The following is a 23,582-nucleotide window of genomic DNA, read 5'->3' on the forward strand; positions in this document are numbered from 1 at the left end:
GATACAGGGAGTTTGCATTTTCCTTTTAACAACATGCTTGAGTTTAAAGAAGGAGAGAGCCATTCTCCAACTCCAAAGTCAGCTTTAAATTTTAATTGAACTGGGACTATTAGAAGACCAATAGTTTTAAATCTTTAGAGAAAAGCAGAAACAATCATTTAGGAAGACATAAAATTTTTTAGATAATATATACCCATACACCGTTTCACTCTGTTGGGATAGATGATTTGTCCCTTTTCTTCAGTTGTCTCATTTGTCCAGTGTTCTTCAGATTCCTTAACCTTCATTCTCCTAGAAGACAAAAACAAAAACCTTTCCCCAAGATTAATTTTGGGGCTGTTCCTTTTTGGCAAGTTATTATCTGATTAAATGAAAAGGCATGTGTTATTGATACAAGTTAGTTTAAATTGGATGTTCATGCTGGTTGATGAACTATCATCTCCTCTAATTAAGAGGTCTCTGTTGTTCAAATCGAACCTTTATCATTTTTGATGGTACCCACAGCTTATCTTCTCCTGTAGAAACAAAAGGAAAACCTCGTCCCCAATGTAACACATGTCCTGGTTTCCATTCTGAGGTCAGCACATCCTTAAAGTATATAGGCTGATTTAATTCTGTAGTTTTTTTCTATTATCCAGTGTCTCTCTGCAGCTGTTGTTCCTTTCTCATTGGCATTCAGAAAATTCAAAGTTAATAGAGCATTATGCAGTCTATTTCTGGGGGTTTTTGTTACCTATTTCTGTTTATTTAGCATATCCTTTAGAGTTCTGTTTGATCTTTCTATAACTGCTTGACCTGTAGGATTATGTGGTATGCCTGTAATATGTTTTATATTGTAATAAGCAAAAAAACTGTTTCATTTTAACAGAGACATATGATGGAGCATTGTCAGTTTTGATTTGTGCAGGTATACCCATGATGGCCATACCTTCTAGCAAATGAGTGATTACAGAATCAGCTTTTTCAGAACTCAAAGCAGTTGCCCATTGAAATCCTGAATAAGTATCGATGGTGTGGTGTACATATTTCAATTTTCCAAATTCTGCAAAGTGAAAAACGTCCATCTGCCAGATTTCATTTCTCTGAGTACCCTTTGGTTTACATCCTGCTGGTAATGGCGTTTGATTGTAGAAGGAACAAGTAGGACATTTCTTTACTATTTCTTTGGCTTGTTGCCAGGTTATGGAAAAATCCTTTTTTAAGCCTTTACTATTGACATGATATTTTTTATGAAATTCTGAGGCCTCCAGCACATTTCCTATCAATAATTTATCAATCTCATCATTGCCTTGTGCTAGAGGGCCTGGGAGACCAGTATGGGATAGAATGTGAGTTATATATAAAGGATGATTCCTTTTCCTGATTGTATCTTGTAATTTAATAAATAGTGAAGTTAATTCTCAAACACCAGGGATAAATTCTGCAGTCTCAATATGTAACACCACACTTTCAGCATACTGAGAGTCAGTTACTATGTTGAGAGGTTCTGAAAAATCCATTAATAACAACAGAATAGCATACAATTCTGATTTTTGAACTGAATTATACGGACTTTGAACCACTTTACTTAAATTTTCTGATTTGTAACCTGCCTTTCCTTGTTTGTTGGCATCTGTATAAAATGTCCGAACTCCAGATATGGGTTTTTGCCGTACAATTCAAGGCAAGATCCAATCAGCTCTCTTTATAAGATCAATTCTATCGCTTTTGGGATATTTGCTGTTAATTTCTCCCAAAAAAATTACTGCAAGCTCTTTGCCAAGGTTCACTTTCTGTCCATAATTTTTCAATGTCCTCCTTAGTTAATGGTACGACAATTTCTGCTGGCTCTATTCCTGCTAATTGACGAAGTCTCAATTTTCCTTTGCAAATCAAGTCAGAGATTTTTTTCCACGCAAGTTTTTAATTTTTTATTTGGTTTATTTGGTAAAAATATCCATTCCAATATAATATCTTCCCTCTGCATTAATATTCCAGTAGGAGAACGCCTAGAAGGTAAAATAACCAAAATGCAATCCAGCTTTGGATCAATACGATCCACATGCCCTTCATGTACTTTCTTTTCTACCAAGGCCAATTCTTTTTTAGCTTCAGGTGATAATTCTCTTGGACTATTTAAGTCCTTGTCACCTTCTAAGGTTTTGAACAAATTAGTCACTTCATCATTTTTTACCCCAACAATAGTTCGTAGATGAGAAATATCTCCAAATAATCTTTGAAAGTCATTAAGAGTCTGTAGTCTATCTCTCCTAATTTGCACCTTTTGGGGTCTAATTTTTTGTAGCTCTATTTTATATCCTAAATAATTAATAGAATCTCCTCTTTGTATTTTTTCAGGAGCAATTTGTAATCCCCAGCAAGGCAAAATTTTCTTTAATTCTTCAATCATTCTTTCTAAAGTATCTGCATTTGAGTCAGCTAGTAAAATATCGTCCATATAATGATAAATTATAGATTTAGGAAATTTTTTACATATCACTTCCAATGGCTGTTGTACAAAATATTGGCACAGAGTTGGGCTATTCACCATTCCCTGAGAGAGGACCCTCCATTGAAATCTTTTAACCGGTTGATAATTATTATAAGTAGGCACTGTAAAAGCAAATCTTTCTCTGTCTTTTTCTTGTAAGGGTATTGAAAAGAAACAGTCTTTTAAATCAATAACTGCCGCCAAGCCAAGCAGTTTTTAATGGATTCTTGTCACGTTGGGCGCCATATGTAGATGTAACCAACCATCTTATTAAATGAGAAACACAGAAACAATGTAAAAGAGAAAGCCAAGAGGTCAGAACTCAGAGCTAAAATCTCACCCTTCCTTCTGCTGTGTCCCAGCTTCTCTCTCTCTCTCTCTCTCTCTCTCTCTCTCTCTCTCTCTCTCTCTCTCTCTCTCTCTCTCTCTCTCCCTGGCCACCCTCTTTCCTATCCCCTTCCTCCTTCCAATAAAGCTCTCTGTAACTCTGGTAGTTGTGGCCCTGGCTCGTGACTTTTCCACTGGTAATCAGCTGCACCAACAGTGCCATTGATCCTTTCATTTGGTGCTGTTACTTGGATCCTCCTGCCTCTGCCTTCTTCAGCAAATCCTACTGGCGTGCACCACCCATGGGCCTGAGATCGTATCATATTTCATTTAATGTAAGGCACAGTGAACTACATGATAACCTTTTATGTTGTATAGTATCAAAGTTAAAAATATTGCCAATTATAGTCATAAAATATCATGGCATAGATTTTAGCAATGCTAAAATGTAAAATAAAGAGTAAGGTCGGCACAGTGGCACTGACCTGCAATCCTACCTACTGGGAGAATTACCAAGTTCAAGGTCATCTTGGGGAATATAGTTTTAAAATATTAAATTAAAAATTTTTGTGTCTGCACATTAAGTAGAATTCTGTTATTTCTCTTCATTGAAATACTGTGTTTGTTATCAGTAGAAAGACTAATCATTATTGTATCCACCAAACACTGACTGTCAGGTGCTGGAAGCACTTGTCGATCCTCTTGAAGACATGAATTGAAGCATCACAGTAGCATGATGTAAGATAGCTACAGTGTTGAATCTCTATCCTGTGAATGGGGAAATTGAGTCATGGAGCACATAGAAAGCCTAATATATAACATAATATTGCCAATTATAGTCATAAAATATCATGAATTGTAAGTGGTAGAGATGTCAGTGATGCTAAAATGTGAAAGAAAGAGCAAGATAGGCACAGAGGCACTGGCCTGCAATCCTACCTACTGGGTACTAATAATATATACCTAGTTTATAACAGCAATTAGAGTAGGATTTAAATCCAAGCTGAGTTAAATCTATTGGGTGTTCTGTTATGCAGATGGGCTACTCTAAGGAAGGGTGAAACTTGTGCTAGAGCACTTACCTGAAATGGGACGGCCATGCACTATATCCGTAGCATATCAAATGAATACTTGAGTAGAAAAATAAGTAAATAATAAAATCCCAGTTACTTCTCTTACATTAGAAGGAAATGAAGTTTGCTATCTAATATTTAGAGTTGAATGTGCCTTCTATGGTAATCTGTAATTTTCTAAAATGTCCTCTCAATTTGTAGGACGTCACTCCATTATGCCTGTGCACACAATCATCCAGATGTGGTAAAATTGTTGTTAGCCAAAAAGGCCTCTATTGATGTCCAGAATGATGAAGGCTGCACACCCTTGATTAAGGTAGCTATTGGACAGCAGTTTGGGTATAAATTGGATTAGATCTTGTTCTTGTTTGCTTTTTTGTTGCTGTGATAAAACACTGACCAAAACCAACTTGGAAGAGGAAATGTTTATTTGGCCTACAATTCCACATCACAGTCCAGACCATCATGAAGGGAAACCAGGGCAGGAGCTCAAATCAGGAACCAGAGGCAGTAACTGAAGCAGAGATCATTGGGGGAATGCTGCTTTTCCATGGCTTTTCCAAGGCTTGCTCAGCTTTCTTATACTACTCTGGACTACCTGCCCAGTTGTGCCACCACCTATAGGAAGATGTACCCTCCCACATGAGCCTCAATCAAGAAAATGATCCACAGACTTTCCCACAGTCCAATCTGATAGAGGCAATTCCTCAAACAAGGATCCCTCTTTCCAGGAGTCTTCAGCCTGTGTCAAGTTAGCAAAACAAATGAACAAGCAACCACCCTCACTACAACAATAACCAACTAGTACTGATGAGATACTTCAATATCTAGGTGTTGTGGCATAGCCCTGAAATTCTACCACTTGAAAAACTTTGGTGGGGAGATTATGAGTTTAGACAAGACTGGGGTTCTTAAGAAGACCTGTCTCAAAAAGAGAGGGATAATATGTATAACCTAAGCAATTTGTCTGATCTAAGGATAACTGTTCAATGCAATTTTAGAAATATTTATCTTGACTTTCTTGAATTGAAGATCTCTTTCTTTATACAATACCCATAGGCCACACAGAGGGACAATGTGGAGTGTGTGTCCATATTACTCTTTGAGGGTGCGGATCCCCACCTGAGGGATTTAAGTGGAAATATAGACCTGCACCACGCTGTTTCAAGCGGCAACAAAACAACTGTAAGAAAACTTTTGGATTATAAGTCTGACATAGAAGCAAAAACCGAGGTAAACATCATTCAATGACATCCCCAGTATACTTCCAGCAATGACACTCTGATTCACCGATCACATGCCAAAGCTCAAGCAGTTTCAATGAATCTGTTCAGAGTAAAACATTTCTCCATATATGTTTTTTATTTTTTATACATAGTTTAAAGGAACACAGTACAGCCTATTTTGTTTTAGAATAGGGCTTAATTTTAAAATTCAACAGATCAAGGATTTGGGCCCACATATACTTCACATACACACACACACACAATAAAATTAAATTAATTTTAAAGAAAATGTCTGTAGAATAAACAGATAGTAATTCTCTGTTTAGGGGAGAAATAATTTGGAAAAACAGATGAACCAAGTGCTCCAGAGAGGCAACTTGTATCACTCATTGAACAAAGGCACACCAAACCTAGATGCCACATGATGGGGTTGGGGCAATGGAGTCACATCTCCATGGAGCTAAGAAGCTTGGAACCAGTGAGTGTTTGTGGAGAGTTCTGGAGAGGAGGGGTGCTCACAGGCAGTGTTGGACAGGGCAATGGTGTGTCAACAGGAAGAGGCCAGCTGTGTGTGTGTGTCAATGTGCAGCAAGGGATGGAGGAAAATCTGTCCTTTGTGACTGATTGTTTGCAGAATCTGTGATAAATTTTCAGTTGAGAAGCATGTTGATTTATAAAGTGTCATTTTTTTTTACAGTATGGTTTGACACAATTGAAACTAGCATTATTTGAGCAAAAAGAGCAAATGGCAGAGTTCTTAATACAGAATGGTTCAAATGTGCCTTTGGAGGTTCAGTCATATAGGTAATGTTTCTTCTTGTTTACAATCTTAGTCCTGTTCTTGAGAGTGACAATTCTTTAAGTAAGGAATACTAAAATGATAGGAGGAAGATTGGCTTCAACTCAGAGGCACATAGTGAGTGGGAGCTAGAAAAAGGGACTGTTCCAACTAAAACAAAAGAAGAATGTGCATCAGGGCTCAGCTTCCCATTTAAAAACAACAGTTCATCATTCAAAATCTGATTTGATTGGTGATTTTCTATTAGTTAAGGAAACCACATTGATGTTGTTTATTTTGAAAAGTTTCACCTTTAATTATTTTTAACAGTGAAATTTGTCATCATTTTAGTGTTTTCATTGTTTCTTATATATTTTCCTTTAAAATGTTATGTTCAACATAGTTTTTCAAAATCATGTTGTCTATTTGATCACTCACTCTGCTTTAAATGGCTTTTGAACAATCATGACATTTAGATGCTATTACCAGATGCCATTCATTTTTTTTTTTGTCCTGTCTGAAATGTCTCAATGCTGTGTTGGTCAGATGTGAATCTGTGAACCCACACTCCTGAAACAGCAGTCATGGTTAGGGACAATTGTCCACGATGAGTATAAAGAAATAAGAGTCAAGGTTTTTGGCTCTACTGGGGAACCTATCAGCAGTACCTTTAGACATGGTTCTGTAGAGAAGGTTCACACAACTGGGTGAAGCCCAACATGGAAGTCTGTTGCAATTACGAAGTTACTGATGGGGCTTGATTCTCAGAGATAAGGCTGGAGTGGAAAATGAGAAAGGTCAACTGGCACTCAGGCAAGTTTGGAAATTAATCATTGTAGAAGACAAACCAAGAAGACATTTTTTATTTAATTTGTTCAAATTTTCTATGTGTATAGGAAATGCTGTTCAGGTTGGGAGATAATAATTCACAGTTTAGGGAAGACATAGTTTGGAAAAATAGGTTAACAAACTGCTCCAGAGAGGCCACTTGAGCTCTCTTACCGAACAAAGGCACACCAAACCTAGATGCCACATAATGGGGTTGGGGCAATGGAGTCACATCTCCATGGAGCTAAGAAGCTTGGAACCAGTGAGTGTTTGTGGAGAGTTCTGGAGAGGAGGGGTGCTCACAGGCAATGTTTGACAGGGCAATGGTGTGTCATAAGGAAGGGTCCAGCTGTGTGTGTGTGAACGTGCAGCAAGGGATGAAGGAAAATCTGTCCTTTATGACTGATTCTTTACAGAATCTCTGATAAATTTTCAGTTGAGAAGCATGTTGATTTATAAAGTGTAATTTTTTTCTTTACAGTGTGGGTTGACAGCAATTAAAATGGCTTCTTCTAAAGGAAAACAAGAGATGGCCCAGTTTTCAATGGAGGACCAGGTTGAGTCAAATAGGTAATGTGTCCTGTTTTTTACAATCTTAGTCCTGTTCTTGAGAGTGACAATTCTTTAAGTAAGGAATACTAAAGTGACAGGAGAAAGATTGGCTTCAACTCAGAGGCACATAGCCTGAGCTGGGAAAGGGACTGTTCCAGCCAAGACAAAACAAACCAAAACAAGAGAACAGTGTGTGTCAGGGCTCAGCTTCCCATTTAAAAACAACAGTTCATCATTCGAAATCTGATTTGATTGGTGATTTTCTACTAGTTAGGGAAACCACATTAATGTTGTTTACTTTGAAAAATTTCAACTTAATTTATCACAGTGAAATTTGTGATCATTTTAGTATTTTTTAGTGAAGGTTAAATGCTATTACCAGACAGTATTCCTTTTGTTTTTTCGCTACTTCTTTTCTTTTTTTGGGGGGGGGTGTGTGGATTCTGTCTGAAATGTCTCAATGCTGTGTTGGTCAGATGTGAATCTGTGCACCCACACTCCTGAAACAGCAGTCATGGTTAGGAACAGTTATCCACAATGAGTATAAAGAACTAAGACTCAAGGTTTTTGGCTCTGCTGGGGATCCCATCAGCAGTAGCCTTCAGACATGGTTCTGTAGAGAAGGTTCACTCAACTGGGTGAAGCCCAACATGGAAGCAAGAAAAATACAGCTATTGAATCAGAGTTCTCCAACTACAAACCCCAGGCACCTAGAGCTTAGATATAGCCAGGAAGGACAGGAGACAGAGAGACTGTGCTCCCCTCCCATGAGTTTTGAAACAGGCTGAGACTTCACATTAAACGGCAACATTTGGTGATGGTCTGGCATCTACTAGCAAACAGGTAACAACAACAAAAAATGCAAGGCCACCTATAACCTGTCAACCATATGTTGGCTTGTGAGAGTAAAGGCAAGAGTTGCTCTCCTGTTCCACCAAATCTATCTCTTAGAGAACAGAGAAGGGACTTTGTGCTATAGGCTCAGGACAGGAGGGATGAACCAGGAGTAATAAAGGAACTGTTCATGTACATATACAACTATAAAATATACCTACTGCATCAAATAGAACAAAGGATGTAGAAGAACCCCACTTCCTTGTCCCTGTGTGCCTGCCTGCGTGGGGGTGGGGGTGTTGGAAAAAGCAGCTTCAAAGCACCAAAAAAGGAGTGACTTCTGAGATTGTTGGCAGCTTGTTGCTTAGAGATAGAGCGTATTTCATTTTCTACCAAACTATGCTGGGAGAGATGATGAGAATCAATGAAATGCCTAAAAGTTTCTTGATAGAAAAGAGGCCTTGGTACTTTAGAGAAGAATGAAAAGGGAGCATTCAGTGCTAGAGCACACAACCACAAGGCCATCAGTTAGTTACTGCAACCATCAGAACAAAGTGTGTGCAAAAACCACCATCCTGTCTCTAGTGTGCATAGATGTGTGTTGCCTGGTTTGCCTATGTCTGTGTGCGACATGAAGAGAAGAGGAGGATATTGGTTTCTTGTGTCATTCTCTCACTTACCCACTTGACATAAGGTCTCTGACTGAACCTGGAGCAGCTCTAGCAGCCAACAAGCCCAAATAATACCCTGTCTCTTCCACCCACAGACTGGGTTACAAGTGCATGTGTCCATGCCCAGCTTTTTATGTGGTTGATGATCATTCAATCTCAGTTTGTTGTGTGTGGGCATCAAGCACTCTTATTGTCTGAGGCCTCTACCAGGCCACTGACTGTTTTGATTTTGATTTTTAAATAGAACTAAGAGTGAGTCTTCACTGAATGTTTTATAGATTGAGTTAAGTTGAAATTCACAAAAGCAACACAAAACTGTAAAATTTGGGTGTATGTTGAAATACGTAATGCAAAAATGCTGCTTAATATGCAGGTAACCAATCTTTCAATAGAGTCGATCAAAGGACCAAATCCACCCATTATTGCATGTTTTTTTTCCTAAAGGCTCCCTGAAAAACCTGATGCTCTCATACCTGTCCCAGAGGATAATGGCCCTCCATCGCTTCCTGTGGTAAAGTGATCCTTTGTGAAATTCATTTTCTTATGAATGTTGTTAAAATGCAGCAGTAGTCTACCTACCTCAGTTTTGTATGAAAATTTGGCCAGAGAAAAATATTTTGTTGGTGTGAACCATCACTTGATAACTTGTAAGTGAGCAATAAGTCCTTGTAGGTAGTGGTGACCCAATAAAGGAATGGACTGGAAAGACAGTGATAACTAGAGCTGAGGAGCTTCTTCACTCAGAGGGACGAGGAGATTCAGGATGTTGTCCTCACTCATGCTGTTCTGTGAAGATCTTTGTCCATCTTCTGTTTCTTTCTGTGAGGTTTCATTATGATACAAAGGACAGTAGCTAACATCTAGACCCAGTGGTAGGAATTTGTATCCTAACGTGAACAATTCCAACTAAAAAGCTGAACAAGATACTTTGTTTTCCCGAAGAAAAAGTATGTATAGGCTCTTGGTTTTTTTTCCTTTTTGGCTCTCTATTTTGTTTGTTGTTTTATTTTTGAGACACAGTCTCACTGTTACATTCTGGCTGTCCTGGAAGTCATAAGGATCCACCTGCCTTTGCCTCTCCAATGCTGGGATTAAAGTTGGGTGCCACCACACCCAGTCTAGACATTTTTTCTTGTATCATTAGCCCAAAGTCAAACAAGAACCCCAAGAAGCTATTTTGTGACACTGTCAATTGGTGATACTTTTACTGGTAAGGATGCTGCTACCCATCAGTCTGAGAGAGCTCATTAATATCATCACAGTTGTGTATGGGTGTTTATTTTAGGCATTTTGCTTGATGAATATATGTCTTCTTTGATGTGAAATATACAGAATATGGAAGAATTCTAACTGAAGTAATTGCCTACAGATGAATATTTTCTCTAGAATAATCTCTAGATTGGTCTTGAAGAAATTGATGCTAACAATGAGTCTAATCATTTTTATAGGCTATATTTTTCTAGAGTTGTAATGTAATGCATTTTGTTTTTATTTTTAGAAATACATTACAGTACTGACCCAAGGCCTCTCTGCAGGTAAGGTTTAACAATACCCTAATCCTAGGGAAATTCAAAAATAACTAATTTATTTCTTGGATGTATTCTCAGATAGACACAATTTTTTTTTTTTTTTTGGTTTTTCGAGACAGGGTTTCTCTGTATAGCTTTGCGCCTTTCCTGGAACTCACTTGGTAGCCCAGGCTGGCCTCGGACTCACAGAGATCCGCCTACCTCTGCCTCCCGAGTGCTGGGATTAAAGGCATGCGCCACCATCTCCCGGCACACAATTTTATATACTGAAATTTTGCTTTGTGTTACAGTACCCACAGTATTATCACTATATTTTAGACTAAAAAGTTGTTCTTTTTAGTTCATATGGACATGAGGTTTATACTCAACCAGCATTTCCCAAGTACCAACTCTGTGTATTAGAAAATGAGGCTCCTTGTGTTAACCATACACACTGATGTCCATTTGACTCGCCTTACCTTTTCAAAACTCTTCTGAAATCAGCTTTTGAACTATACCTTCATTAGGAGTTCTAGTTTGAGATCTTTATCTTTTCTGAGAGCTTACAGAATTGGGGATCATTCTGAGTTTTCAGAAAGTATTACAGGGAGCCCACAAATTACTTTCCTCTTTGAGGAAATGGCATGTATGTACCTGAAATCACACATACATACAAATACACTGCACATCACATGCCATGCACATATATGTAACAATATTAGTTTGCAGGGCATTAATTTGGTTCACTGTTACATTTGGGTGAGCTGTCTGCTGGAGAGAGTGTGAGTAAACTGGCAAGGTTCAAGACTCTCCCAGGCTTTGCTGAAGATCGCCTCAGAGTGGGCTTATGGATATGCTTCTGTACAGTAGGGTAATAGTCCCCTCAATGAGTTCCACAACTGAGGTGAAGCCCCAGGAAGGTGGCAGGTAGGAAAACAAAGTGTTTGGCCCAGAACTTATAAACCATAAGCGCTGAAATATGGAGATCTTCAGTGTAGTTTGGATGGAGTAGAGCTGAGGGGACATTGTTACTCTCAACTGCCTCATAAAGACTAAGCAATAAAGAAACACCTGTAGAGTATAAAAATAGTCCTGTGACAGTTTCATCATATGCTTGTGAACAGACTATCAAAAAGCAATTCAAAGCACTAAAAAAGTGGTGACTTCTGAACTGGTTGTCCGCTTGATGCTTCAAGATAGAGTATACTTCACATTCTACCAAACCAATTTCTTGGGAGAGAGCATGACACACAATGATATGCTTAAAATGCCTATAAAGTTTCTTGACAGAGAAGGGGCCATGGTGCTTTAGGAGTAGAGGAAGAAGAATGAAATAAGAGCTTTAAGTGCTTTGAGCAACAACAAGAAAGTCATCAGTTACTGTAACCATCAGAAAAAAGTGTGTGGAAAAACCACCATCCTCCCTCTAGTGTTTCTAGATGTGTGTGTGTGTGTGTGTGTGTGTGTGTGTGTGTGTGTGTGTGTGTGTGTGTTTGTGTGTATTGTATGTTGTACATTTTGCATATGTCTGTGTGCAGACATGAAGGGAAGAGGAGGATATTGGTTTCTTGTGTCATTCTCTCACTTACCCACTTGACATAAGGTCTCTGACTGAACCTGGAGCACCTCTAGCAGCCAACAAGGCCAAATGATACCCTGTCTCCACCCACAGACTGGGTTACAAGTGCATGTGTCCATGCCCAGCTTTTTATGTGGTTGATGATAATTCAAACTCAGTTTGTTGTGTGTGGGCATCAAGCACTCTTATTGACTGAGGCCTCTATCAAGCCACTGACTGGTCCCCTTGGAGCCCCCTTTCAAATGCTTGAAGCAATCTTAGGACCTGGTCAGCCTTGTCCTACACTTGTCTCCAAGAAGCAGCAGCTAAATGTTGTTATCAATGACACCTGGTTAGGATACGGGATGTGTGGAACATTTCCAGTGGAACTGGGGAAAGACAGCATGGTGGCTCAGGGTATAATACAGCTGTAAATGAGTTGTCAGGTTAAGGGAGGGAAAGTGCTTGATAGATTTTTATTTTTAAATAGAACTAAGAGTGAGTATTCACTGAATGTTTTATAGATTGAGTTAAGTTGAAACTCACAAAAGCAACACAAAATTGTAAAATTCAGGTTTATGTTGAACTACTTAATGCAAAAATGCTGCTTAATATACAGGTAACCAATCTTTCAATAGAGTCAGTCAAAGGACCAAATCCACCCATTATTGCATGTTTTTATCCTAAAGGCTCTCTGAAAAACCTGTTGCTTGCACACCGTCCCAGAGGGAAATGGCACTCCATCTGTTCCTATGGTAAAGTGATCCTTTGTGAAATTCATTTTCTTATGAATGTTGTTAAAATGCAGCAGTAGTCTACCTACCTCAGTTGTGTATGAAAATTTGGCCAGAGAAAAATATTTTGTTGGTGTGAACCATTACTTCTATAAATTGTAAATGAGCAATAAGTCCTTGTAGGTAGTGGTGGCCCAATACAAGAATGGACTGGAAAGACAGTGGTAAGAAGACAAAAACTGACCTCCACAGCTCAGGGCAACTGAAAACCCAGGTACTGGATTTCATTACAGTTCATGCTTCTGAGGCCTCTGAGACCTCAGGCTGGAAGGCAATGGTGGGCGCATATCCCCATTTAGTGGCTGAAGCATATCATTCCTTGGCTTCTGCTCATCTCCCTTTCTTGGAGCCCCCTTTCAAATGCTTGAAGCAATCTTAGGACCTGGTCATCCTTGTCCTACACTTGTCTCCGAGAAGCAGCAGCTAAATGTTGTTATCAATGACACCTGGTTAGGATATGGGATGTGTGGAACATTTCCAGTGGAACTGGGGAAAGACAGCATGGTGGCTCAGGGTATAATACAGCTGTAAATGAGTTGTCAGGTTAAGGGAGGGGAAGTGCTGAACTATGTTGTGCACTATGCTGTTACTGTCCTGGCTTGATTTTTGTCAATGAGTTGGAAACTGGAATTCATTTTAGTTGCTGACCCCAAGCACATTACAACAGCGTTTCTTTGGAGAAAACTGTCTGGATTGGACTGAGCAGAACTTATGGTCAAGGACTCTGGAAAGGAGAAAATAAACATGAATGTTTGCTTACAAGAGAAGTGGAAGAGAATGAAGACATTTTTTCTCCTAACTCAGTGTGTGGGACTAAAGAGATGAGTAAGTTGCAAAAGCAATTTTTGCTCTTGCAGAGGACCCTTGTTCAGTCCTCCTCTTGTCTCCATGGTCACATCCATCTCTGTAAACAATATCTACCCAAATAAAATACCAAATGAATAAATATGTTAAAATCAGTTTGTGGATTCCAGTGTTGTTTTTGTTTGAAGAATCCCATATTAGTCCATCTAGCTCTGTTCATCTGTGGAAGTTTATGCAGGGTCTTACTGCCACACTCATAAAAAAAAAACTATGAGACAATACCTACAGAAATACTGTTTCACTCAGAGATTGGGTCTAGTCCAATGGACATCAGTTATGCTTTCTCTAGCAGCTTATGGTACCAGATACTGAGATCCACAACCAAACATTAGGCAGAGCTCAGGGAATCTCAAGGAACAGGGTAAGGCAGGATTATAGGAGGGTTCAAAGACACTAGGTGAATAGAGCACACAGATTCATCTGAATAGAGCTCATTTTGTCTCTGAGAGCCCGAAGAGGCAATCACACAGCCTGCATGGGTCTGTATTAAGTCCTCTGCATACAGTCTCTGGTTGTTTTGCTCATTGGTTAGTGGGACTCCTAAGAAGGGAAGTATGAGGAGTCTCTGACTTTTTTGTCTGATCTTGGGAATTTTTCTTCCTTCTAGGTTGGCTTCTCTAGCTTTGATATGAGGGTTTGTGACTACTATTATTACATCTTAGTATGTTGTGTTCAGTTGATAACCCCAGGAAACCTGTGCTTTTCTGAAGGGAAATAGGGTAGTAGTACATCTCTGTGGAGGGAAGGAGGGGAGACTATGGAGAGATGGCATTGTATGAGAGAAGAAAACATAAAAACAAATAAGGAAATAAGGACAAATTAGAAAGACATTTGGGGGAGAAGTATTTGGACAGATCTGCAAAGAAGCAAAGAATGTGAAGATCCGTTGTCCTCTGTAAACTGCCATGAAAGGTGGTTTAGGCAGAGGAGGAGGTCAATAATTAATTAGACATGATAACCCATACCATGGACTGTCAGACTCTTTCCCAAGTCACTTTTGGTATTGCCCCATTGCCCATGATCATAGTAGCTGTTCTACCTGAGATGGGGGTTATGCTTGAGATCAACAACATAGATATCCACTCATCAAGACTGACCTGGGTACACCTGCTGCTGAATGTCAGATCTGCCAACAGCAAAGACCAACACAGAGACCCAGAGCAACATCATGACAGGATGACTACATTGGACCTCTTTCTCTGTGGAATGGACAATCCTTACTTGAGCAGATTCTTAGTCTAGATATAGATTTGCATTTCCCACCTCTAATGATTTTTACCAAAACTACCACACAGGAACTAACAGAATGTCTTTTTAACCATCATGTTATTCCACATGGTATAGCTTCTGACCAAGATTAAATCCACAGACACATAGGTGAACCTGTGGCCCACAGTCATGGAATCCACTGGTTGGTGCAGGTTCACCAAAACCCTGAACCAATGAAGTAACATCAACCAGGAGAGCTGAAGTAGTATTCTCTGGGAGGCAGATTCCTCCATAGCCCAGATCCATGGGTCAAGGCACTAGGTGTTAGAAAAGGGAATAGTACCACTCACTGTCACACCTAGTGACCTCTTGGGGGAAAAGTTTACTTTCTGTTTACATGACCTTAAGTTTTTTGCTTGGAAATTTTGATTCCAGTGTGATTGATGGTGTAGGGCAGTGCTCCTGATTGGACAACAAACAGATCATTGAACTGGAACCTCAGACTTCTCCTAAGCCACTTTGAGCTTCGGATGTCCTTAATCCAACAGGCCAAGAAGGAAATAACAGTGTTAAGAGGGTTGAATGACCAAGATAAACATTAGGAAATTGCATGGCTTCTCCACAATGGAGGTAAGAAAGATTATGCCTTTCAGACAAGAAATCCTTTAGGGCTCCTCATGGTGCCACATTTTCCTATGATTAAATATGATGGGAGACTGTCACAACCTAATGCAGACAGATGACAAAAAGTACAAACACACCAGGGATGAGGAAATATAGCACAAATCCATAAAAGGGTTCAAGATGTGTAGTGATATTCCCACTGAAAGAAAGTAAACCACCAATCAATATATTTTGAGTCAAATTAAATAAGCTTTATTTTCTGCCATAATAGGTTTTCTCCCTATTCTCAGGTTTGAGAGGATAGCCAGGAATATAGGAGATGTAGGGTTTTTATACCCCCCCCCAAAAAATGCAGTAGTAAGAGTTTTCTAATGGTTGGGGGTCCCAAAGAAATTTTGGTGATGTAGGAAATTGGTTGAACTTTCTCACCAGGAACCAATGACAAATAGAAATGTTGTTTGAGAGGACCTGACCAGTGTGGTGGTATTGTGTTCCCCGAAATTCAGTGCACTCTAATAAACTTATCTGGGCTCAGAGAATAAGACAGCCACAATATTAAACATAGAGGATACAGAAGTGGTGGCACACGCCTTTAATCCTTGCATTCCAGAGGCAGAAATCCATCTGAGATCTCTGTGAGTTCAAGGCTACACTGGAACCAACCAGGCATGGTGACTCATGCCTTTAACCCCAGAGAGTGAGCCTTTAATCCCAGGGAGTGTTGGCAGAAGACAGAAAGATATATAAGACTTGAAGACCAGAAACTAGAAGCATTCAGCTGGTAAGCTTTTGTTTTTTGAGCAGCACAGTTCAGCTGAGAGGCATCCAGTCCGAGGGAAAAGAATCAGCTGAGGAACTAGCAAGGTGAGTTTGGCTGTGGCTTGTTCTGTGTCTCTGACCTTCCAGCACTCACTCCAATTACTGGCCTCAGGTTTGATTCATTAATAAGACTATTTAAGATTCATGCTACAGACCAGGTCCATGAAGAAAGCAAAGATTACTGGTCAGCTTATTTAGTGTTGTTCAGCTGTCCAAAGATCCAAGTTTGAACATTTACTCTGGCTTCAGTGGAGCCATTTTTATATTCAATAAGTATGGGGAGAACAGACAGCTTTGTCTTGTTCCTGATTTTAGTGGAATCGCTTTGAGTTTCTCTCCATTTTCTTTGATGTTGGCTGTTGCCTTGCTGTAAATTGCCTTTGTTATGTTTAGGTATGTTCCCTGTATTCTTGATCTCTCCAAGACCTTTTTCATGAAGGGGTGTTGGATTTTGTCAAAGGCCTTTTCAGCATCTAGTGAGATGATCATGTGGTTTTTTTCTTTCAGTTTGTTTATATGGTGTTTCACATTGACAGACTTCCGTTAAGTTCAACCACCCTTGCATCTCTGGGATGAAGCCTACTTGAACATGGTGGATAAATGTTTTGATGTGTTCTTGGAGTCTGTTTGCCAATATTTTATTGAATATTTTTGCATCAATGTTCATGAGGGAGATTGGTCTGTAGTTCTCTTTGTTTGTAGTGAATGTTTGGTTGGCTTGGGAATCCGGGTAATTGTAACCTTTTAGAAGGAGTTTGGTAACATTCCTTCTGTTTCTATTATGTGGAACAATTTAAAGAGTATCAGTATTATCTCTTCTTTGAAGATCTGTTAGCTACCAGATCTGGCTAGGAGAAGTCTTACCAATCCAAAGGTCTTAAGAAGCAAGCTGCTGTAGCTATCCTAATGTTCAGCAAAATAGATTTCAAACTAAAATCAATCAAAGATATCATTAAGGACATTACATACTTATCACAGGATAGATCCACCAAGATGAAGTTTCAGTTCTGAACATTTTTGCCCCAAACACAAGGGCACCCATATATGTTTAAAAAAAACATTACTAAAGTTTAAATTACACATAAAAGCCCACACATTAATAGTGGGAGACTTCAACACCCCACTCTCACCACTGGAAAGATCTGCCAAATTGAAACGTAGTAGAAATATAAGGGACTTAACCAATGTTATGACTCAAATGGCTTTTTGTATTTTCATATGAAGCTGAGAATGGTCTTTAAAAAATGTGTTGAAATTTTGAAGCAGATTGTTTTGAATCTGTAGATTGCTGTTTTAGAATGGCTGTTTTTAGATATTAATCCTACTGACCAATGAGCATGGGAAATTTTTCCATTTTCTAATATCTTCTTCACTTTCTTCCTCAAAGACTTGAAGTTTTGATTATACAAGTCTTTCACTTGCTTTGTTATTGGTACCCATAAGATATTTTATACTATTTGAGGCTACTTTGAAATTTTTTTTCTGTGTTTCTTTCTTTGTCTGATTTCTTTCTGTTTCCTCTTAAGAAGTTTTGGTGGTGGCTAGCTAGTAATATCAGTGACTATTCTCTATATGGGTTTGGGGTCAGAGTTTCAGATACTGCTTCCCTCAAACTCTCTGGTCCTGGGATTTTTTTTTGGTGGGGAGCCTTTAAATGATTATACTCTTTTATTGGGGTTTAATGATGTTTAAATTACATGTGTGATCCTGATTTCATTTTGGTCAGTGGGACCTATTCTTTCTGATGTGTTTATCTTAGTGTCCATAAAATGATCTGGAAGAGTGTTTCCAAGTAGGATTATCTGAGATGCAGGGAAAGACCACCACTAAAGTTTGTTGAAGTCATCCTGGAACTGTGGGTCTGGATGCAATCAAAAGCAGGGAAGAAGAGAGCCACTTTCAGAGGCTCCTGGTTCTGCTTCCCACTCAGCATGTATGAGCTCTTCACCTGCCATCCATCTTGTGAAAACTAAGACCTCTGACAAGTTAAGTAAAACACCCCTTCCTTGATGGTGTTTATAGCAGCAAGTATTGTAACAACATACAAGAGTAAATAGTAGCTGTGAAAATGTTGACATGATCCCTCTTTGATGGAAGACTAACCATAAGAAATAAAACACACTTGTGATGGCTAAACTTGGTTCTCAACTTGACTCTATCTGGAATTTACAAAACTACAAAACGGAGAGCACAACTGCGAGAAATCTACTTCAAATGGGGACTTTTGAGGAAGGAAGAAACACACCTTTATTCTAGACCTATAGGCTGAGGGGGGTGCACCTTTATTTGGGCCACTTAATTTTATTAATCATGATATATCATTCATCACTTATATATTCTCCTTAATGAAGATGTGTCTGCTCAACTTTTGTGTTAAAAATGATGGTCTTTTTTGGTTTTCTTTTGTTTTTTTTTTTCATTTTATTTTTGTTTGGATTTAAAAATTAAATGAAAGAATAAAAATCACAAAAGTTGAGCATAATTTTTAAGAAAGGAGTGTTTTCCTTAACTTGTCAATGGACTTAGTTTTCACAAGATGGATGGCAGGTGAAGAGCTCCTACATGGTGAGCAGCTGGAAGCAGAGCAAGGAACTCCGAAATGTGGCCATCTTCTTTCCTGTCTTTTATTCCATCCAGACCCACAGTCCCAGATGATTCCAACAAATTTTACTGGAGATCTTTCCCCTGCCCCTCAGATAATCCTACTTGGAAACAGTGTTTCAGGTCCATCTTAGGGTGTGGTTTATAAATATTCTAAATCCTTTGCAAGTCAGGATCTTAGATTGTCCAGGTTCAGCTTCTCATTAGCTCATATTCTTCTTCCTTCTTTGGTAGGTTCTGTTTTCTTCAACCTTAGAATTGTCATTATTATTCAGCTGGTTCTTAAAAGTGAGAGATTATTCTTGTTTCCATGAAATGTAGAATATATTCGGCCCAAAGCTAGAGGGAGTGGCCCTGGGATGAATCTCCCTTCATAGCATAATGATCAAAATGCTGGAACCAAAATGTCTATGTCAACAGAACTTAAAGTCATGGGCATCTGTCTTCAGCCCACAGGCCTCGAGTCTCCCAGTTATTTTTCTCTGTGTCCTATAGAATGACTGGCAGTTTCCTCTGTGAAGCAGGAACATGAAGGACCATTTTCCCAAGCAAATATATATATAATAACCAAATTAGGTTTAAACTTGTATCAATAAACTAAAATCAATAGCAATGTAAAACATTTCTGAACAAGTTGTTACTCTTTAAAAGTAGGTTCATTAATCTACCCTTTCATCCTATCATATCTAAACTATCCCCTTTTCTTCTTTAGAAAGAGATTGCATTTATAACCGGCCTGCTTTAAATAAAAATATCGGTTTTACTCTGTCCCACACCAGAGGGCTCTTCTGATTTGGGAGAAAAGAATCTCTCAACCTTATTTTTTAGCAGTATGTTTGGGTTAGAGAAGGAGTGAGCCAATTTCATCTCCAAAGCCAGCTTAGTATATTTGGGAATTTCAGTGTAGCTTCTCTTGCTACTTCCTGCTAGAGAGGGGCACTGTATCTTACGCAGACACAAAAAAAATTTTAAGATTATGGAGTAGTCTGTGAGAGTGTATTATCTGAGCCAGTTTCCTTGAAACTATTCTGGATGTTGAATCATGTGGGCCATGGTGTCCCTGGAGATGTTTCATGGGGTCTTGGCTGGTCAAACTTGATTTATCTTAATCTGGAACAAATCCATAGCCTCTTGCTTTCTGTGGAAACAAAAGCAGAGCCTCCTTTCCAAAGCAACATATTCTATTCTTACATCCAAATTTTGAAGTCAAGGTACCTTTAAAAAGCACATAGTGGCTTAACTCAACATCTTTTACTATCAAGTGTTTTTCTGCATTTAAAAAATCGTGAAGACAACACAATCCAGATTCTCTGTGTAATATCCATGTTTACGTGACTTATTTTTTATACTACCTTTACTGTCTCTTTAAAAACTTTATTTTTAAAAACTATTTCTTTATCTAACTGTATATACCCTTTTTCTTTCTCTTTCAACCCTACATACATTTTTACACACCTTGTAAAGCATTTAAAGTCTTGTTTCATCTGAATCTGTCTTATTGTGAATCTATTGTTTTAAACTGCAGCATTACTAGGACTGAAATGGTAGCTTTGGCTGGAGGCTCTACCCACCTTAGCTTCCCAACATGGCGGTGGTATGTTTACCGCCAGGTCTGGGAGCCATCAACTCTTAGAAACAGTGGTTCTATGCTTCTATCAAAGCACTGTGTTGTAGCTGAAGAGCTTTTCTCTCAGGGTCCCACCAAGTCCCGCCAGTCCCGGAGCCCACTTGTAAAATAAGCACACAGATGCTTACATTATTGAAACTGCTTGGCCATTAGCTCAGGCCTATCATTTTCTAGCTCTTACTCTAATATTTAGCCCATTTCTATTAATCTATATTTTGCCACATGGCTCGTGGCTTACTGGTACCTTATATCTTGCTTGTCCTGGCTGGGGCTCCAGACAGTCTCCCTCTCTGCCTTTCTGTTCCCTCAATTCTCCTCTCTGTTAGTCCCGCCTATACTTCCTGTCTGGCTACTGACCAATCAGTGTTTATTTATACAGAGCAATATCCACAGCACTGTGTAGCCCAGAAAGCTCTTTTTTTAACTAACAAAAACTATATCCAACACACAGCATAGTGCACAGCTTGGAGACACCGCTGTTTAACATAGCATAGGTCAAGCCTGCACGCCACGAACCCACCATAGAGAATCTCAAACCCACAGGTTGCCGCTAACTTGAGAGAGACCACTAGGAGGCTATTTTTAGCTCCATTTTAGAATCTTTTTTCTCAGGTTTTAGGTGGAAACTCTTGCCAACCTGTTGGATGCCATTATGTGCTAGGCCAGCCAGCCTCCCTGGCAGAACACTAGCATAAAGCAATCCTGATAAACAACATCTGCAGGCTCCAAATGTCCTTCTGATAAATGTTGTTGGAAAATTCCTCTGGACCCCAACCAGAGAGTTCAATGGTTATACACCCTCACCCAGTCCTATGACACAAAGCCTTTTACCACCGTGCTTGCAATATTTCCCTTTAAAAACCCCCATTCTGAGAGCTCAGGGATGTCCTCCTTCTAGCCCCTGTGTCAGAGATTTGGACACAGACCAAGCCCAGGCTGCTTGTTAATTCATAAACCCCTGTGTGTTTCACATTGGATATAGGTTCTGTGGTTGTCTTGCTCTGGGGTCTCCAGATTCAGGCACAACACCTACATCTCATCTCTCTCCAGTTAGTCCTGTCTTCTGGAGACTCATTAAGCCTAGACAACACAATTAAGTACAGATTCAATCAGCTCAGCCATTCTCAGTCTGGTTCTCCTGTAGTCTGGCTCCAACACTACTTAACTGTCAATACAAGAAAAAAAATCAATCAATTTTTTGGTCCCTTGATTTTGATTCATCTGGTAGACCCTGTGCCAATGGCTACATTGTAGCATGGGTGAGTCTTTATTAGGCAAGTTCAGGGTCAGGGTATTAGGTACCCCTCCCTCAAATCTGACATTTGAAGGGTTTGTATGTGATCACTTCAACACCCATTGTTTCCAAAAATGGTGCTCTATATTGTGAGTGCTAGGCTCCAATGAGCATGCTCCTCCAGGGCAAGTGTGACTTGTCACAGAGGAACTGAGAACCCCTGGGGCAGTAAGCATGGTCTTGGCTCATAAAGTTTCCCATTAATGGAGAGGCACAGGTGGAGCTTTTATTTTTCCCATTGGTGGAAGCTTCATGAGGTGACCTGATTTAGACAAAAGTATTTTGTGGTGATATTGTGTTCCCCAAAAATATTGTGCACACTAATAAACTTATCTGGGGTCAGATAAGACAACAGCCACAATATTAAACATAGAGGATAGAATAAGCATAGTGGTAGCACACCCCTTTAATCATAGCTTTCCAGAGGCAGAAATCCCTCTGGATCTCTGTGAGTTCAAGGCCACAGTGGAAACACCCCGGTATGGTGACTCACACCTTTAATCCCAAAAATGAGCCTTTAATCCCTGGGAGTGATGGCAGAAAGCAGAAAGATATTTAAGTCGTGAGGGCCAGAAACTAGAAGCATTTGGCTGGTTAAGCTTTCAGGCTTGGAGCAGCTCAATTCAGGTGGGATTCTTTCTGGATGAGGACTCAGAGGCTTCCAATCTGAGGCAAAAGGATCAGCTGAGGAATAGCTGTCATTGTTTAGGATGGTTGGTTATAAGGTGTTATTGTTAATGGTCAGGAAAGAGGCTAAACAAAGTGGATTAGATTTTAGGTTCTTATTTTAAAAAAAAAGAAAAATGAGGATATAAATAAGAGGTACATTATTGAATCTACTCTGAAAAAATATAGAAATGATAGAATAAATGGTAGATTATTGAATCTACTCTGAAAAGAAAAAAGAGAGGATATAGATATGATATAGACAAAAAGGTATATTATTGAATCTACTTTTAAAAGACAACTACTAGTTTTAAATACATTACATTGGATTGGATTTTATATTATATAGTTAGTTAGTTAGTTAGAAAATGCTGTACATATAGTTCTAATCTTGTCATGATATTGTAGCTATACAGTTCATTTAACAATATAATGCAGTTTTCTAATCCTTGGATGTTATTATTACCAACTATTAGGATATAAAGAAATGAAAGTTAGTACTTAGACATTACAATCAAACTTGTATTCATATTAGGTATGCTTTCAAGGTCAAGCAGTGATAAATTTTAGATAGACAGGTCATCTTCAAACCCTTTGGACATCTACAGAATATGGCATTTAAAATGTTTTAGTAACACAGATTTTATTTCTTTTATAATGACTATGAGACATTTCTGCTCCTGGCAGCACCAGTCTACTTCAGAGAAGGTATGGCCATTGAAGAAAATGCATACAGAGTTAACTTTCATTGTTGCAGAAGTTAGCCACAGTGCAGGAAAGTGCTCTTGCATTGACTGCTGACAGTATGCTATCCAAAATGGACAAAAAGTAAACAAAACAAAGGATTACCAATCCTTGACAAGACAAGAATGGTTGCAGCTTTGGCACCAGGTGTCCCCTGAGGCCAGGAAAATATGGCACCATCACTGAAGTGGCTTTGCAATCTGGAAAAGGTACAGTGCCCCTTTCTTTTAAGGCATCTGAACAGGCAGTGGACCGATGGCTTCTGGTGTGTAGTGGAGCAGTACCTGAAACATTTATTCTTGAAAGAGGAACTAGGCTGATGGAGTTTAACCTCTCAATGGTAGACTGGCATGTAATAAAGGAGATGAAATCACCCACAAGTCAAGAAGAATGGGAAGCTGAATTCCAAATATACCAGCAATTTCCTGAATTTAAAATTCTAAATCATGACAGGACACTGGTGGAATTCAGGTTTATCTGTTACACGGAATTCTCACACCAAATGTGGGTCAAGC

At 39.1% G+C, this 23,582-nt stretch overlaps 1 long non-coding RNA gene across 2 annotated transcripts; it reads left to right on the top strand.

Moving 5' to 3' along the window:
- Nucleotides 1-734: 734 nt before the first annotated feature.
- On the top strand, nt 735-13,565 carry LOC143272563 (uncharacterized). 2 transcript variants are annotated; one of them, XR_013050223.1, is made up of 4 exons: nt 735-2,784; nt 4,072-4,186; nt 4,930-5,103; nt 5,794-13,565. It is a non-coding gene; the product is annotated as an uncharacterized LOC143272563 (long non-coding RNA). The 2 variants fall into 2 exon arrangements; XR_013050219.1 differs by lacking the exon at nt 735-2,784 and having other exon boundaries at nt 3,318-4,186.
- The last annotated feature ends 10,017 nt before the right edge of the window (nt 13,566-23,582 follow it).

Source organism: Peromyscus maniculatus, chromosome 1 (genome assembly GCF_049852395.1).
Source record: "Peromyscus maniculatus bairdii isolate BWxNUB_F1_BW_parent chromosome 1, HU_Pman_BW_mat_3.1, whole genome shotgun sequence".
NCBI lineage: Eukaryota > Metazoa > Chordata > Mammalia > Rodentia > Cricetidae > Peromyscus > Peromyscus maniculatus.